This window comes from Amblyomma mixtum, chromosome 1, assembly GCF_055824585.1.
Source record: "Amblyomma mixtum isolate Tamu chromosome 1, ASM5582458v1, whole genome shotgun sequence".
Lineage (NCBI taxonomy): Eukaryota > Metazoa > Arthropoda > Arachnida > Ixodida > Ixodidae > Amblyomma > Amblyomma mixtum.
In genome coordinates, this window is record NC_143012.1 from 34,528,387 (window position 1) to 34,544,340 (window position 15,954).

General features: G+C 52.4%; 1 protein-coding gene across 3 annotated transcripts in view; it reads right to left on the reverse strand.

The window, feature by feature from the left end:
- The window catches only part of LOC149365985 (uncharacterized), a 195,152-nt gene that overhangs the window by 93,973 nt on the left and 85,225 nt on the right, over window positions 1-15,954 (reverse strand). Inside the window, exon 1 of one of the 3 annotated variants that reach the window (XM_089547454.1) lies at window positions 147-821. The exons of the other annotated variants lie outside the window; for them this stretch is intronic. The gene's annotated coding sequence lies outside the window, so the exon portion shown is untranslated. Of the gene's footprint in view, window positions 1-146; window positions 822-15,954 lie in introns of those variants that run through there. 3 annotated transcript variants of the gene reach the window in all.

The following is a 15,954-nucleotide window of genomic DNA, read 5'->3' on the forward strand; positions in this document are numbered from 1 at the left end:
CAAAAGGTGGAGCCAAGAAAAACGTCTCGAAGGGACCACACCAAGGAGGCCAGAGTAGAAGGCAGGCTGGTGCCAACATCAACAAACACCACCAGAGGCACCGACCACCGGCACTATACCGACACACACGCACACAGATGACGTACCTCGGCGGGTTTAGAAGGCGGGAGTCGGGAGAACGGCCTGGCGGGCCTCGCAGAGAGGAGCAGTCGGCTCGGCTGTGACACGGCGCGGCGCCGGCCAGCGAAGACGCCGCCGTCTTCCACTACACACTCGCCGCGGCGCCGGCCGGCTTCGCCTTCGTTTTGGCACGGGCCGCCAACACCCGAGCGGCCGGCCGCGACACCGAGAACGAAGACTCAGGGGCACAGGCTTCGCGCGGCGGCGCCGTGGAAGCAGCACCGGTAGCCCGCTGGTTCGCCTCGACGGAAGCCGCGCGCAGTCGCCGCCGGCAACAGAGGCCGCGAATGGAATGTCACGAACTCGCGTTCGCGACGCGCACAAACACAGGACGCCGCACGCACGCACACAGGAGGAGACAAGAGAAGCCCGACCGGCGCAAGCGACAGCACCGCCGCCGGAGACGACGCCGCCACGAGAGGCCGACGCAGTCGATATACAGAGCAGAGCGGGAGACAGCCGGCTTCCTCGCCGCTCGATAGCAGCGCAGCCAGCGGCAAGACTGGTTCCGAGCCACAAGCAGTCCCGTCTCCGTGGCGCCGGACGACGCGCTCGCATCCGCCGCTGCCAGTGCACCCTACCGAGAGCGGCTGCCTCCACGTCGTGACGTCAAATCGACGTCACGGAGGCTTCTCCTTCCCGTGGCCGCCACCGCGGCGACCCCGCGAGTGGGCGGAGCCAGATGCCACCCCGAGGCGGAACGGAACGCGCTCCTTCGTTCGCGCGTCGAGCAGGGTGAGCGCGCGAAAAAAGAACGAAGAGATAGAAAGAATAGACGCTTAAAGCAGGCAGAGCGCGCGAGAACGACACCGCGCTCCCGCTCGCGAAAGCGCCTCGTGAAAGCGGCGGCAGCGGGGAGGGGGCGTTGCGGTCGCATGCCACGCCGGGTGCCCGCGCGCTTTCCCCCCACGTTGGGCGCCAGCTTTGCACGGCACTGCCACAACAGTGCCAGGCCGCTCCCTCGCTTCCCGTTCCTCTCTTTTCTGCTCTTTCAACGTTTCCCTGCGGTAGTGGCTCCTGCGAAAAGTGTGTGTGTGTGTGTGGGGGGGGGGGTCCTACTTCCAGCCGAGCGGTCGTTTTCAGCTCACGAAGAGGGCGGAAAAGCGTTTTGCCAACCTCTTCCGACCGTCGCGCAACGCGCCATCAGGAAGTGTGAAAACCTTTCCGCGCTTTTCAATCGCCTTCGCTCGTTAACCCCCAGCTCCAGGGCGTAGCCCAAGGCGCGACGGCCGAAGACTTTTATCCTACTCGAGCAACAAATGTGTGCTGCGCGTTTGTACCAACAACAAACCGCCTTCCCAAACGCACTCTCTACTAAAAGCGGCAACAAAACGGACAAAGAGGGTAAAGCGAGCGGAGGACATTACCGTGGGCAAGAGCGTTCCTCGTTTAAGGTCCGAACGACGCGTCCAATCAAAGATAAAAGGCGCCTCTTTCTCTCGCCAGATAAGAAAACGGTGCCGGGCCCACCGAAATCACAGAGGCTTCAAAACGAGAACCGCTCGTCCCGCCAATTCCACGAGCCGAAAACGAGGAGCGCGCCTTCTTATTAAAAGCTATCGGTTTCCGAGTCCGACAAAGGACCGCCGGTCTTTCAGTGGCGCATAAAACTGATTCCAATACGCCCTCTATTTGCATTCGCCGCCGCTTCAGAATAGCTCGTCGGACCGACTGAAAAGGAACTCGGAGAAAGCAGAAAAAGAAAGGGCACCGTTAGTTTTGCACCGGAGGGGCTCGGGATCAACTTTGCTGCTGCTCTCTGGATGGATGTACAGACGCTAGCAGCAGGGAAAAGGAAAAAAGGAAACGCTACAGAGAGAATCCAATCTTGCGAGAGAGCGGAGTCTCGTTAAGCGAGTACGCATGCATGCATACGGGCGAGATGATCACGGAGAAAAAGATCCCGGCGGCGGCGGCGAGTCGGAATCGCGTTCGCCTAGTGTAATGCGACGATCAATAATTCAGGGCCACGTGCGAGATTGCGCTCCGGGGATGAACGGCGAGTAACTGTACGGGTCCGTCTTAAAAGATGGGCAGTGAATGCAGCGAAGAACGCAGCGGACCCGGCGGCGATGCATAGGGATGCGCTCGGATATGAGGAACGCATATTCATGACGGTAACGTCGAAGGAGATAATGCGGAAAATGGCGTCGCTTGGTTCTTTTCTCTGTGTCTCGTCCTCGCAAGCGAGGCAACCACAAGGTAGATGGTGGGATAAACACTCGATGGATTGGAGTTAAGCGCAGTCATTTTTGTGATGGGGTACACTATGTATGATGGGGTATACTATGCATACCCCATCATGTATACTATGTATACCATGTATACTATGTATACCCCCCATCTCAGCAGTACCTTGCAGCACAACCAACGCTGCGATGGGAGCAGTGGGGACATTCTGAGACTGCATAATGTAGTATCGCTATAAAACTGGCATATGGGACACACTCCACACAGGAATACGCCTATATGGGAGTAAAATGGAGTAAGAATCCCCTAGTGCACTCCTTATTATAAAAAAAAAGCGCGCTTGTTCTCCTTTTTACACCTTTCTGTTTAGAGTGCAAAGTACGCTAAAAAAATAACGTGCTTCAAAGTTTACACGTGCCAGACTCTATTTCAAATTGAGCCTTACCGGGTTAGGCACACTATTTCCCAAGTTTAGCGAGCTTGGCTCTGGCGTACGCAAATGTACCGTTTCCAATATGGCGGCGCCCTTCGAAGCAGGACTCAAAGACTGGATTTTTCGTTTTTATTGCCATTTTCAGTAAATTCACAGGCGATAAAAGGCACCCCGGGTTTAGCCTTCATCTCGTCTCGCGCACAACAAAAACGTATGAGCGAAACATTAGCTCTATTTACAGCGACGATTTTGCTGGTTTCTAGGTTTAAGAAGAGCGGCGGTTTGTTGACAAAAACGGCTACCGTTCCAACAACCAGATGGCGCCATTACGCTGAGCTCACCGCTGATCCTCAGTTTGCATGTATACGCTGAACTAAATGTGCGAATGTGACAAATGGCGCAACGTCCCGCAAAATGCTTCCGTTTAGCGTACGTAAGCATGCAAACGCTTATGATACGTAGACAGCAGTGATCACACTCTTTTCTAATCATATATCTACGTACGCCGCGAGCAGACGACACGCAGACGACGAGGGGCAAAGGAGCCCGTTTAACGCGCTCTCCTGATTGGTTAAGAAGGTCTCTAACCTTGCGTAGTACTTAAAGAGCTTTGGCTCATGATGTTCTCGACGCGCGCTATACTCAGACGTGCAACTACGAAGTTGACGAATGCTTTCATAAAAGAAATAAGTCGATGAAGAAATAATCATCAGGAACAGGCAGTGTTCATGGGAAGGGAGTAAGGTGGGATACGAATTACCAAAGTGTCACGCTGACACAAACTCCACGAAGGTAACCGAGATTGACGGCCTATGCGAGGGCAAAGAAATAACATTAGCGTAAGACTAGGATACCACAACCACCGGCCGGCGTGCACTGGTGGTGACGGAAAGGAGTGGTTAGCGATAACGGAAGTCGTCGATGACGCCAAAACCAGCGCTCCATGCAAACGAACTCAGGGCAATGTCGTGCACGGCATATAAGGTAGCAGAAAGGCCGTAGCGTGTAGAGACATCGCCAGCCGAGCGAGCCTTACATTTTTTTTTAAAAACCATTCCTGGCAAAATAAAGAACAAAAAATCGTAAAAGCGAAGCTGCAGATAAACACGAAATAGAAGGTAAAGTATCGTCCTCGTCGCAGTCAAGGCTTCGTCAAAAATCATTCGCTTCATCGATCCAACAAGAGTAGGCGTCCTGTTCCGATCGCCATTTCGCCATGTCACAGCAGCCGTTCATCTCTGCCCCCCCCCCCCCCAAAAAAAAAACTATACCTGAAATATAAGAGGAAAAGACGAGGGAATGTCTTTTTTTTTCTTTCGATTTTTTTTTGCGCCCCTGCTACTGTCGCATTAATCATATGCGAATAACTAAGCAAATGAAATGAGGGAAGGCTTGCGGGACGACTAATCCAAAAAAGGGCCGCAGCGCGCGCGCATGCGCAGAACGGGGGAGGGGGGGGGGGGGGGTATATAGGGTCATGCAGAATGGATCATCGCCTTCCGAGCCCTGCCGGGACGTCAAAGCGGAAGGCTGCGCACATTAAAGGCATGCAAATGCCCGATATGTCGGCAGTAACAACGTGCTGTCGCGTCAGCATCGATCAGGATTTCAGGGCGCGCAGACGCAGGGCGCGCAGGGCAGCGAAGCGTGGAAAAGAAATAAAGTAAAGCAGGAATCGAGGGCGAACGCAGCTCCGTCCCTTTTCTTCTACTACTTTTATTGCAGACGGGGATCGAGGGGACCCTGATGTGAAAATCAATGGCCCAATTCAGTTAGCGCAGGGCGGCGCATCGGGTTTTCGTCAATCTGCGTGCGCACTGAAGGAGTTTATAGATACCGGGCGCTTCTCCGCTAGTGCGTTTTAGATTGTGTCAAATCGGTCAGCGTTTCCCCACAAACATTTCTCGCGGGGAAGCGGAAACGCCGGCGTTTAACTGCGCGAAGCCTTTACCGTAACTTCGTGGTGAAACGTACCTTCAAACTGACAGCTGCCATGCGGTTAAAAATTCCCAAAACCTTTGTTTGTTTCTAGAAGTGTGTGATGAGAGGCTAGTTGGTAAGACATACTGAAGACATAAAACTACGCCGGAGACAGGACACAGAAAAGATGCAGACAGGACGAGCGTTTTGTTTGTTTGTTTGTTTGTTTGCAGTCTTAACGACTTCAGAATAAGCCTCCGGAAGCAAAACGTTAAACACATCGAAAAGCCCGCATCCACTTAACAGTGGCTCGAACAACAGATAACAGAACAAACTCCTCACAATGCACAGCGCTCACAACCATCCAGTTCGCCCAGCAAGCATAGGTTGCAGGTACACTACCACGGCACACGAGAAAAGTTGTAATCACAGCCCTCACGCCGCTCTGAAGCAACTCATACCACATTAATTAAGTGCTTGTAATTACCTCATATCTTCCTGAATAAAAAAAAATAAGGCGAGGTGCTCTGAAAAGAAAACTAGAATAAGCAAAAAGCATCGAAATACCCCGATTTCGAAGGCTTATCTGAGAAGGAAAGTTGTTGCCAGAGGCGTTTAAAAAAAAAAAAAAAAGACGATCGATATTCAAACGAGACCAACGCGCAAGCAATGATCGCCGATCCCCACACGGCACCAACGGGAGAGCAAGGGATACAAGCTGGGAGCATTCGAAGCCACACGGCCAAAAAAGAAAGACCAAGGAACAGAGACCAAGAAAAAGGTTAGGGACAAACGGAGATCAAACAGAAACCCATCCCTAGATATACTATATCCCTACACGTCGTGCGCTTAGGAAAAAATCATTATTTTCCCCAGTGGCTTCTGCCCCTGCTGGCTCGGAGCAGGCGGCGGGAAGGGGATGGAAAGAAGCGGGGGGGGGGGGGCTGCGTCAGCTCTGGTGTATTCAAATCGCATAAGTCAATTACCGCAGAGCGCGCACGAGGGCGCTGTGCTCGCTCGGGTGTTCCCTCAGGCGCGAGTCCCTTGCTCCCCTAGCCAAGCCAACAGCCACGTATGTAGTACGCGTCGCGGGGTTCGGGAGCCGGCGGCGATTATGCATGAACTGGCTCCCGGTCTTTTAAAGCCCCGCCGACTGCGCCCGCCTTTTGTGCGGTGCCGGCGCGCAGTTCATTCTTTCGCAGGTCCCCCATTACGCGCTGTATTACGCTTCGATCCAGCTCGGCGCTTCTGTCTCCCATCTATCGTCAAGGGGGTGCGCGGGTAGAAAAAAAAAAAAAAAAGACATTTGAAGATCTCTCTCTGTGCCCGGTCGAAGCCTAACGCACGAAATTCCATAGGAGTGCAAGCTACGTACGCTGCATCGGCGCTCCGAACAGAAAGGAGTAAGTTGTCCTCCAGCGCACTCAACGCAGAGGTCTAGAGGACAATTTACTCCCTATTCATTCACATATAGGCGTATCCCTGTTTAGTAGGCCCTTCGCGCGCGACGGCAGTAAAAGATAACAAACGTTACGTTAGAGATCGGTGACTGGAGACTGCCGGTGTCGACGCGTGGCTGAAACCATAGAGTTTCTTACTATTACCTAGAGGGAAAGCTGGCGGTGCTGCACTTCAGCCGCCATGGACGCCCAAAGCATCATGGGGCGGTGAGCTACTTGTTGCGGAACAGCTGTATTTTTTTTAGAACACGGAGTGGCTTTACTGAGATGTTTCATTCCGAAAACGCGGTTTGTGTGTGCGCAGACGACTTTCGCGCGAGCGCAGTGTGCAAAAGCCATAGTAGTGAAAACTCGACGACACACGACGCCAATAAAAGGTTTTACTCTTCCGAAATGCCATTAAAAAACCTCTTAAAGTATCTAAACAACAACATTTTTTTTAAAACATATTTACTTTTAAAAGTGCGCCTGTTAACTACGAAATATTAGTTTTTTTAGTGTTCATCACTTGGCCAATAGGAAAGCTAGTCATCTCTTATTTTAAGCAAACTTTGCACTTAAATACTTTTCTGCTCGTTTGTTGCAATCATTATACAAGATATTGAATTTTAGGACGTTTGTAGTTATCAAACAGCTTAATTTTTCTATTATTTTTTGGCCAAAAGTTGCAGTTCCGCAACAAGTAGCTCACCGCCCCATGATGCTTTGAGCGCCCATGGTGGCTGAGGTGGTCACGTGGGGTCTCCATGCAAACTCCCATAGACGGCTTGCCAGCTTTCGCTCTAGGTAATAGTAAGAAACTCTATGGATGAAACACTCGTAGTGTAATGTTCGATGACATCGAACGCGGTTTCCCAAGACAGCCGTCCGATTATGCAAACGCTTGCTGTTTCAAAGCCGGCCGCTGAAATATGCGAGCCTGAGGCGATACGGCCCCAACACGCGCTTGCGGCCGTTCGAAAAGCCGTGGGCACCCCCTGTCGTGTTTTCGTGTCGTCTGCCTTTTAAAGATGCGCGGCAGCTACGACAGTCACCAAAGCGCTCGCTCGACGAGTGTTCGGCACTTCTGAAATTAAAAGCACTGTTTTTCAAATTCTTGCTATTCTAAACATTCACGGGCTGTGACATTTTATTCTGAACCCTTTTTGGTCCTGCAAACACAGTTTTTGTTCGAAACGTTGGAAGCGCGCCTCCTCGCAAGCACGACGGGGAGTGCCTCCAACGTTTAGAACAGCCACATTCGCGCGACCGGCCCGCATAGACACGTGCTCCCGTGTTCCCTCTCATACTGCTTCTGCTCGTATGTGCCGGAGAAAAATAATTAATCCGGAAACAGTGTGGCGCATGAGCCACTTCCGATGTCGGCGAAACTATACAAAGCGGGTGCACATAAAAAGAGGAGCAGGGGCAAAACGCTAACGCCGAAATACGTCAGCCCCAGGAGGCCGCCTGGTCCAACGCATACAGAAGTTGCATTAGACCGGCAGCAACCAGAAAGCGCACTCTGAACACGAATACGCCTATATGGGAGTGAATAGGGAATAAGCTGTACTCTAGCGCACTCTCTTCTATAAAAGGAGGTGCGCTACAGTACAGCCTACACCTTTTTTACTCCTTTATGTGCAGAGTGCGGGCAGAGATAGCCGCACCGCTTATTTGCTCACCTCCTGAGTGACACCGCTAAGTGCTCCGCAGGCTCTCCACAAAAAGGGACTAAAACTTCGCCCCCCCCCCCCCCCCTTTGTACCTTCCCCGAGCATAATAGGCTATTTATGAGCGGTGAAGTCGAAAAAAATAACGCTGAGCATTCCTCGCTCGCTCATGCTGCGAAGCTCACAGACAGATGGCGCGCCGGGCGTCAACACCAGAACAGCAAAGATGTCGGGGCAGACCGACTAACAGCGCTCTCACGTGTGCGCTACACACCCCAAGAGCGACGACAAGACATGTATAGAGTGCAACAACCGGGCAAACGCAGTGCCACCGTTGGAAAACAAGTCGCGCGCGCACTTAACAACCACGCAAAAAAGCATATCTCCCGCATTCCACTCGACGATGCGACCGCGCGACCCTGCTCCGAGTTAGTGGATCTGGATCCACAACGGTTAGAGATGCTTTGTTTTTTGTTTTTGTTTTTTTGTTTTTGACAGTTCAGGTAAAACGCACGAAACCAACTCCGTTTCCATCCCTCTATACTTTCTACTCTTATTTCGCATACGCTTGCCCTCCCGTTCCCAGAAGCTCGCCGCAAATTCTTCAGATTCGCGCGCGCTTTTCAACCACTGTACACACAGCCACTTCGAAAGAGCGTGTCCGACAGCGCGCACATACGCGTACCGAATCGCCGCGAGCCCTCTTTTCTGACAGCCGCACACTCCGAGATGGTATGCAAATGAGCGGCAAAAGAGGCAACCGCACATAAAACCACGTCGCCGGGTACGCATGCTTCCTCCACACACACACACACACACACACACACACACACACACACACACACACACACACACACACACACACACACACACACACACACACACACACACACACACACACACACACACACACGCGCGCGCGCGCGCGCGCGCGCACGCACACGCGCACACAGCAAAAACGCATACCTGCGCACAAACTCTCTCTCTCTCTAACAGACACACACGTGAAGGGGGGGGGGGGGGAGTCGTAGGGGCGCGCTTGGCTGGTCACGCTTTCCCAACCTCTCAAACAGAGAAGAGACAGCGTCGGTGAGCGCGCTGTCGTCGAAGCGTCGCGCGGTGGCGGCGAAGTCTCTCTCCCTGCACAGCGCGCTTGGAAGGGCCGCGGTGTCACCACCATGCCATCGCCGCGTCGATGGCGACGCGAGCAAATGCGCAACGCATTCACGCAGAGGCGAGCACGCGCGCACCACGCATAATCGAGAAGCGCGACAGGCATAATGGCGTATAGTGCGACACACACTCTCGGGCGAATAACGTTTCGTCAGCCGTATATACATACACACCTGCGCGTGCTGGTGTGTGTACACGCGAATCGACGGCGCGTGCGGTCGTCCTGGTGAGGCAATTACGTAGACGGCCTCCCTCGGCGCATATGTATGTACGGTACGCATATGTGAGTGAGAAGGGAACGTCGATGCGCCCGAAAGTTGTTGCGCAAAAACGGTGGACACCCTGCGTGTCGCCGAAGACTCCGACCTTAGATTTACCTCCTGGGGCGTCGACGAAGAACGTAAGAGGCGAAGAGTGGGATGAAGGCGGAATTAAATCAAAGAGGAGGTGGGGGTCGGACGGTTTCAACATGCGGGCTTCGCGCTTGAAGGGAGCCGACGTTCCGTGGACGTCACCGACAAGCGCGCACTGTCCACTTTCCGTTATACCGGGTGCTGGCACAAACCAGGGTTTGACTGCTGAACGGTGATGATGATGCTCGAATCGTGTCACATAGTTGCTATGGAGTCCGAACGCAGGTTGACGCAAGAGCAGTAAGGAATGGGATAGAGGAGGGACAAATCAAGACCATACCTCTCTCTCTCTCTCTCTCTTCCCAACGAAGAAAAAGAAAGTGAAAAACAGTCGTGCGCTGTAATCGCAACCATGTCTCGTTACAGGGGCGGCAATTAGGTTTGCAGGTTCTAAAGCAGTGTTTCCTTCAGACCGGACAAACTGGGATGCGCGGACCTTTCACAAAATGCCAAAACCTGGAAACAGCGACAGAAGACAGGTCATTCTAAATAACAGCAGGGCTAGAGCTCGCCCAGTTTTCAGTCTGACGCCTCTAAGGTAGCGCAAAATGTTTCATCTACCAATGAGGAGTGACATAACGTTTAGCGGACGTCATGAATGTGGGCCAAAACAACAATAAATAAAAACAAAGATACAAGTCCCGAGAAATTTCAAATTTTGGCGTTTCGGTCTGGGCCCAGTCGCACATTCACAAGCCGCCCTTCCCAACAAGAAAAGAAAAAAAACTTCAGAAAAAAAAAGAAAGCATCCCTGTCCAATATCCGGGGGGTTCCGGAACGCGGAAGTCACATAGGGAGGCGGTTTGGTGGGCGGACCACAAAAGCGGCCCGTTATAAGCCCCGTTATGCGAGGCGTCCCCACATCTGCCGCCTCTGATTAACGAGACAGCCACAGAACCGCTTACACACCTAACACTTAAGTCCAGTTCTATAATAGCACCGCAAAACGAACACGCGGTGCGCGCGGGCAACGCAAACAACACACCGGTCGCTCGTGATCCCAGCGCACATGCGGCGGTATACTTACATATACACACACAGGCACGATGCCCTGTATATTTCTACATTCGCACACACAATAGGCGCCGCAGAAATGCGCACGTGTAAGGGGGGGGGGGGGGGGGGTAGTGCAGCGCCGCCTAGCGGTGAACGACACGCGCGGACGCCACGCTCCGCTAGACGGCGTGCGGTGTCGCATATCCGCTACAGAGAGTCCAATACTAACCGCTTTCATTTCCTGCTCCTTCCAGCAACGTTCATTTTTCAAGCAGGGACAGGCGACGCGGGACGAACACGCGCGAGGGTTTTTATTAAATATAAGCCACGACACCGACACGATTCCTCAGGGCCCCAGCTGCAGAGCTCGTCCAGATACATATATGCAGCCTCCCCCACCTTATACCTCTATAAGCACATACACACGCAGAGCAGGGAAGCGCAATTTTGGCGCCAGCTTACGACGGTAGCGTCACAACTGCGAGAGAGGAGGAGCGTCATTTCTCGCGCATGCAATTGCATATATGTAGCGACGCGGCCACCCCGGGAAGGCGCCCGACGTTCCACGCGAGGGTTGCATCTGTGTGTTTACGTGATTCAATGCGCTCTAAAACAAACAAACAAACAATCAAGGGAGAAGTTAAAGAAAACACAAACATACACACAGGACGGCTGCAGACCCGCGATGACATCATCCCCGGCGGAAAGCAAGCGATGGCGTGAAGCCGCAATCAGTCCTAACGCCGTCCCTCAATAAAAAAAATAAAAATAAATTGAAGCAGGAAAAGCAGGGGAGGGGGGGGGGGGGGGTGCGCAAGGTTAATGTCAGTCATATTTAGATCCGCGCGTACAGGTTCTGAATAGTTTTGATTCCCCGACCGGAAGAAAAGTATCGCATCCCAGTGCAGCATCGTATATAGAACACCCGCGGAGGCATGCTCTCCATATTGGTCCAGTGGGCGTTTATTCACTCATTCACTGAGTCTGACTCATTCACACGGAAATGGTGTGAATAATAGCTCCATGGTCGCGAGTACTACGTATCTGTTTCACGCACAAAAGACCTGCCGTTTTCAACAGTCACAACACCGCTCAGTTGCCGAGTCGGAGGCAAGAACACCGCATTACGAAACGACAGAGGGGAATTAAAGGTACACTAAAGAGGATTCAGAGCTCGTCTTTTTACCGCGGGAACTCGCCCTACACACTGCGAGAATTCTTAGAAACATCGTATTATTGCCCTGAGCGGTCAATCTTCCTATTAAATCGGATTAAAAGGCCCCGGCTTCTGCTTTCTCTTTTTTTTTTTTTAACTGACCTCACAGAGTAGGTGGAGTCAACCAACGTGTGGAGTGCCTTTCAGTCAGTCACGTAGCGGCTTCGGTTTCACTTTTATTCAGTTTTATATTTCTTTAGCTTTTCGCGAATAAACAGTTTCAGTCGCAGACAACATAGCCGCAAATTAAGCCCATGAAAATAAAAATACGCGTGGACTCCTTGCTTTCGCAGATCATTTCGAGTATTACTACGCATCACTCCGCCAACGGCAAAGCGGCAAGCCGCCACGCGACTGGGTGAAAAGCACTCCATGTGTTGAATGACTCCTACTCTCGGAGGTCAGCTAAACAAGAAAAAAATGCGGACGCCGGGACATTTAATACAATCTCCAGAGTCAGCTATATAACAAACATGCTTTTTACTATACTACTACAGTCGAACCTCGTTATAACGAAACTGTTTATAACGAAATAATGGATATAACGAAGGAACGACAAATCCCTTTGGAAGCTCGGTCAACACGGTCTATAACGAAGCTGCGTCTATAACGAAGTTATCGCCAGGCCCCTTCAACTTCGTTATAACGAGGTTTCGATGTATACCACCGACACTGGTCGCGCCTGAAAGGAAGCGACTTAAACTTCCTGATCCAATCCAGACCATCCGCGCACAGTCCGTCAACGCCAGTATGGGTTAAACGGCCGTACGAAGTCCCCGTCGTACATCAGCGCCCAGCCGACGCAAATGAGCCGATATAAGAAGCACGCCGCGAAACGTCAACAAACGAATTCGAGAGAGAGAGAGTGCCAGGCGCAGTAACGGGGAGCAGCTTTCCCTCTCTCTTCCGACTAACACACCGGCCGTTCTCTGTCGGGCCAAAGAAAAGGCCCAATCATCAGTCACCGTAAAATTAGGCCGCGACGGGCAAGAGAGCGCCGTAAAAGGGGGAGGAGGAGGACGAAGTCAGCTAGGCGGCGGCGGTGCGCCAAAGAAATATCGCCCCAACAAAAAAAAATGCAAAATAAAGCAAAGCGAAACAGGAAAGAATCGCGGAGAGACAGAAAAAACTGCGGCGCGGGTGGCGGGAAAGGAATGGAAGAAGAAGACGCGGCACCAGCGCCAGTTCTCGGAACGGAAGGAACGGCTGTGGCGACGCCGGCACAAGACACGAACCAGACGCGCGCGCCTCCACGCGTCGTGCCCGCGCAGCGAGCGCGCGAGCGCCGAACAGCGCCACTACAAACAACGAGGCCCCGGTGGGCCCGTCGTCGGCGCGGGCCGCCATGCCTATAAACGGCCCGACCGCTGTTTGCTCTACGCATCAGCGCAGTTCTCCCACAACAGCCGGCGCGCACTAGGGACGCCGCATTCTAAAACGCCCGAGAGGCACGAACGGGACGGAACAAACGGCTTATCCTCACATTGTCTCGTAAGTGGGTAGAATTACGGGCCAGCTGGACACGCGAAAACGCGGTATCATCAACTGGCTCGTAATTCTACCCTGCTTAACGTCACTCTACTTAACATGGACGCACGCACGCGCGCGCGCGTGCGTGTTTGTGCGAAGAGAGAGGATCAAATTGCGTGATTCGCGCAATACACCGATGAATCCACCCGCAGCGGTGGCTCAGTGGTTACGGCGTTCGGCTGCTGACCCGGAAGACGCGGGTCAGCGGCCGAATTTCGATGGAGGCGAATCTGTTATTAAGCAGGTTAGTCAGTTTCATGTCCCGCTGTCCGTGTACTGTGCAATGTCAGTGCACGTTAAAGAACCCCAGGTGGTCGAAATTTCCGGAGCCCTCCACTACGGCGTCCCTCATAGTCTGTGTCGCTTCGGGGCGTTAAACCCCAATAAACCAAACACCGTTGAATCCAACGAGTTCACTTCTATAGCGTAATCACCTGACTGAACTGCTACACAGCGCGATATAGCCAGTGTTAGTAACCACGGCAAAAACGCATTTGGATGCAAAAAAACTTACCGAGGGCTGAGATAATAGGGGTGCTCGAAATCAATCCCGATGCCCTCCGTTATACGAGGTGGAGCACTGTCTAAAACGGATATCTGGCACGAAAAACAAGGCATCCATTAAAGCAGGGGTTCTCAAACTTTTTTGCTTGGAGGAACCCCAAAAGCCTTCAATTAGTTCCAGGGAACCCCCCCCCCCCCCCCCCCCTGCTTTCACTTACCAGCAATGTTTTCGAGTGCATTTTTGCAAAGAGAGAGTTGCAAAAGTTAAATGTTTATTGCACAGATTAATACAAATACTAATGTGATGGGTGGTACTGCTTCCCTTTTAAGAGCAAGTCAAAGAATGGCTCAGCAGCACTCAGAGCCAGTCTCGTATCAGCTGCCGGGTCAGGGCCGGTGAGGGTTCTCGCGGAACACGAGAAGACAGCCCGCGGAACCCCTGTGTTCCGCGGAACCCAGTTTGAGAACCCCTGCATTAAAGGTACTCCTAATAAACGGCGTAATACGAAACCTTGAAGACAGAAGAGGGAGGGCGGTGGGAAGGCATAACGCAGCACGGAAGTGATTGTAGTCGGAAAACGCCGTCCTCTTTACCCGTGTAAAGCGGACTAGGTCGGCGTTCTATTGTGACTGTACGCACTCCCGCGTGATTCCGTAGAAACGAGCGAGCGCCCTGAAAGCGTGTGAGTGAAGGTGACACCGAGCTCGAACGAATTCTATTAGGGGTAGCATTACTACCCAGCGATAAGTGAGTCGAGTTGAGATGCTGTAGGCTACACGTGTGGTTACCCTTGCGGTTTTTGCCGGCAGTTCCCCCGCCGCGGTGGCTCAGTGGTTACGGCGCTCGGCTGCTGACCCGAAAGACGCGGGTTCGATCCCGGCCGCGGCGGCTGAATTTCTTGAAGGCGAAATTCTAGAGGCCCGTGTGCTGTGCGATGTCAGTGCACGTTGAAGAACCCCAGGTGGTCGAAATTTCCGGAGCCCTTCACTACGGCGTCTCTCATAGCCTCAGTCGCTTTGGGACGTTAAACCCCAATAAACCATAAACCAATTTTGCCACCGTAGCGACACCTACAATAACTAGATCACATAATCCGGCAGTCTGTCGCAAACTGTTATCCGTTCCAACCTCTATTTTTTATTGAATAACAACTGTTTCTTTATTTTTAAATAACAGGACAGATTTTTTTCAATGCGTTCCCTTTTATCGTTCCAGGTTTCGAACTTTTTTTTCTAGGATACGCGACCGGCTTTTCGTGCAACTTCGCAGTGTAAATGAAAAAAAAAAACAGCCGGAAAAACGCCCACATAACGGCCGTGCCGCAGCTTCACTCAAAAGCAGCGTGGCGGCAACGCACGAGCCGCGACGGTCGAACAGCTGCAGGAACGAAAAAACATCGCCGCTTCCGCTGCGACTCTGTTCGAAACACACTTTTACAACACCTTTCGCAACACGGGGCAACTCTAACTTCCCTCACAAATACTCGCGCGGCAGATTTATTAAAAACACTCGGCATACACCGTTGCCGCTGCAGCGCAAACTAGGCGAAACTACAGAAGCACGCAGCAGCGTTGTAATGCGGAAGAATTGTGAAAATAAAGCGCTCTGTAAACTGCCAGCATCGCAGCCGCCGGCCCCGTCGTTTTAATACGCTAATTGCGAAACAAAACGAAAATCTAGAGAGAATGTTTACGACATTCGAATCGGAGCGAACGCATGGATTTGTGCTACGTAGAAGACGACGGTGAGCAGGCAGAGCCGCGGGACGGAGCAGATGGAAGTTGATGAAGACGACGCTCTCCAATGCACAGCGCGAGCGTGTGGTGCAGTATGCACCCTGGCCAATCCCCCGCCGTGGGTATGTGCCATTCAGCCTGAGGACATCATCACCATCATCATCACGAGGCGAGTTGGCTGCAGCGATAACCTAGTAAATGTCCGTTCCCAGAATTGTACTTTTTCGTTTGGTTTGGTTTGGTTTATTGGAGTTTAACGTCCCAAAGCAACTCAGGCTACGAGGGACGCCGTAGTGAAGGGCTCCGGAAATTTCGACCACCTGGGGTTCCTTAACAAGAACTGACATCGCAAAGTACACATGGGCCTCTAGAATTTCGTCTCCATCGAAATTCGAGCACCGCGGCCGGGATCGAACCCGCGTCTCTTTCGGGTCAGCAACCGAGCACCATAACCACCGAGCCACCACGGCGGCAATCACTAAGAAAGAAACGGTGTGCCAAAGACGGACGAAATCATCGGCTTATTTCGCGTCGGAAAGCAGCAGAGGAG